General features: G+C 36.7%; 1 protein-coding gene across 6 annotated transcripts in view; it reads right to left on the bottom strand.

Moving 5' to 3' along the window:
- slc4a5b (solute carrier family 4 member 5b) overlaps window positions 1–2,948 on the bottom strand; it is a 58,765-nt gene that overhangs the window by 2,260 nt on the left and 53,557 nt on the right. The window lies entirely within an intron of this gene.

Raw genomic sequence — 2,948 nt, 5'->3', positions numbered from 1 at the left:
ATATATATATTATTTTTTTTGGAATGCCATTTAGGAAAATTTTAAATATATACATTATTTTTAAAGAGTCTGAATATATAGAATGAACAATGAATATATTGATTGAAACCTTTATAATATAAGATATATTACTAGTCAAATGTTTGGACACATGACTATTTACATTGTAGATTTTCACTGAAGGCGTCAAAACTGTGAATGAACAGATATGGAATTATGTAGTAAACAAAAGAAGTGTAAAATAACTCAAAACATCATGGCAAGAACCATTTAGCTAAGTAAAAAGACAAGCCAGTCCATCGTAACTTTAAGAACTGAAGGACAGTCAGTCCAGAAAATTGCTAAAACTAAAAGGATCTAAAATATAAAATATTTTGAGTTATTATTTTATTATTATGTTATGTTATTTGAAAGAGTGCAGGGGTGAAAACCATCAAGCACTTTGATGAAACTGGCTCACATGCGGACCGCTCCAGGAAAGGAAATCTAAGAGTCCTCTTTGCTTTTGAGGATGAATTCATCCAAGTCACCAGCCCCAGGAAATGGTGGCTATTTTGAAGAATCTAAAATATTAAACATGTTTTGAGTTATTTTACATTTTTTTGTTTACTGCATAATTCCGTATGTGTTCAGGGAACGCAAAATGGGTTAACAATTTAAAGCTGTTCTGCAGCAATGGAGGTTGATCAAACCTTGAAATTTGGTGTTCCACTTTTCTGGAATACTTACAACTCTCTCTGTCTGCATAAAAGCAGTGTTGAAACACACTGTGGTACCGTACCCTCATGAGCATCAGTAGAACAGTATTCTACTTCAGAAAGTAGTGTGTTGCTACAAAAATTGCGAGAAAAAGGCCATAAACAATGGAAGCGAGACAGACCATCACTTAAACTCTAACAGTTAAAAATGTAGGTCTTTCCTACAGAGAAATTGCAAAGAAAGTTAAGGTGTCAGTGAGTACAGTTTCCTTCACCATCAAAAGGCACTCAGGAACTGGGGCAAACTCAAACAGGAAGAGGTCTTGCAGACCCGAAGACATAACTGAATCAGAGGACAAGTTTCTGAGAGTTAACGGCTTGCCTGATAGGCAGCTCACATGACAACAGCTTCAAAGCACAGCTTAGTATTGGTTGTATTAAGCAAGTCTGTTTCAACTGTGAAGAGAAGACTTTGGGCTGCAGATTTGACAGGATGAGTGTTAGGGTCCCTGGGTCGTTGACCCAGTGTTTTGTGTTTTTTGGTTCTTTGATTTTGTTATTTCATTATATTCTAGCTTTGCTTTACGGGTTTTAGGATTATTCTTAGTTAAGGTTCTCTGGGTGGGGTTTGGTTAGAGTTTTAGTGTTCTGGTTTTCTGTCTGTGTTCCATAGTTGCTGTCTCCCCTGTCTGCTGTATTCCCACGTCCAGTCAGTGTCTGTGTCTGCCCTGGTCCCATGTCTCTGTTCCCTTTGTTATAGTGCCTGCCTGTGAGTCTGTGTTATGTTTCCTGTTTTACTTTGAAAGTCCATGTCTGATGTTAATGTGTCTGGTTTTGCTTCCCCTTGTCTCGTTAGGCCTGATTTGCCCCAGCTGTGTTTCCCTCCTGTTACCCATTCCCTGATTGCTCCCTCTGTGTATTTGAGCCCTGTGTTTCTTTGTGTCTGTGTCGTGATCTACCGTTTACCTAGCTGTGTGTTCTGTCAGTCCTCTGGTTTAAGTTTATTTTGATTTTTTCCAGTTATGTTATATTTTGAGTTTTACATTAAAGCTGTTTTGAGTTCACGACTGTCTCCGGAGTCTGCACCTTGGGTCCTATTCCTGTCTGCACACAGCCACACATAACAATGAGTTGCAGCAAGAAAGCCATTGCTAAGGCATGAATGATGATAATAATTTTATTTTTTTTAAAACAGGGAAAAAAAGCTTGTCTGTCTTTCTGTTCTTTCATTATAAAAGATGGATATAGCTACTGTGACATCCTCCATTGGTTTCTAAAGTCTAATAGTCTAAATGTCACTAACCCTCAAAACATCACTGCTGTTTTTTAGTTTAGTTTTTGTTGTTTATTTCTTACATTTGAATCCAAAATTACAGTACAGCATGTTGCACATACTTTTTTCAAAAAGATTTCAGTCGCAAAATTATATATATAAATACCAACTGTATAACTAATTTTCTGCTAACTTCTAATCAGCTGGATCTTGTAAATCCTCACAGATTCCTAAATGCTTCCTAAATGTTTATTGTATTATTTAAAAATGTAATCTGTTTTGCATTAGTGAAGGTGAAGTGTTTTTTTTGGGGGTTTTTTAAGTTACATTTTTTTTTTATCCCAGACTTCAACATGATTCAGATACACCTGTTAAGATCATACTTAAAGGAAAAACATGTTAAGATGGAGGTCCATTCTCAAATTGGCTTCAAATGTTTGGGGTATTTACAGATTCAGATTAAAACATCCTAAATTGAATTTTTATAGCTATGGTTTGCAGGATTAAAAGAGAAATCTCACCACCAAGGATTATCAGTTTACTACATGGTATCTTGAAATAGTTTTTGTGGCCTTACAGGATCCTTGGAGTGATTTTAGAAAGAGACACAAACACAATCTCTGGGGGTTACAATCCCCGATAAATGGCAGGATTGTACCAGAAGGTGCATCTGGCATAAAATCTGTGTAACATGATTGAAGCAGCGTGGGATAGTCTTGAGAACAGAACAAAAGGCAGAAAGGTCCAAAGAAGACCTTTGAATGTCCTTCAAGATGCCTTTAGAAGTTTTCTCTATGACACTTAACTAAATAACTGAAAGCTTCCTCAGTGGCTTTAATTTCCATTCATGTTTGCACATGTTTGAATAAAGCACTGCACCCCTTTCCCAGTTTTCTAACAAAATGTAAAGAAATGAGGGGTGGCTGGAGATTTTTCACATTACAGTAGATAGATTTTTTTTTGGGGGGGGGGGGGGG

The sequence above is a fragment of the Pundamilia nyererei genome, unplaced genomic scaffold (genome assembly GCF_000239375.1).
Source record: "Pundamilia nyererei isolate P.nyererei 1_Seehausen unplaced genomic scaffold, PunNye1.0 scaffold00089, whole genome shotgun sequence".
Lineage (NCBI taxonomy): Eukaryota > Metazoa > Chordata > Actinopteri > Cichliformes > Cichlidae > Pundamilia > Pundamilia nyererei.
This window is presented reverse-complemented; position numbering and strand designations above follow the sequence as displayed.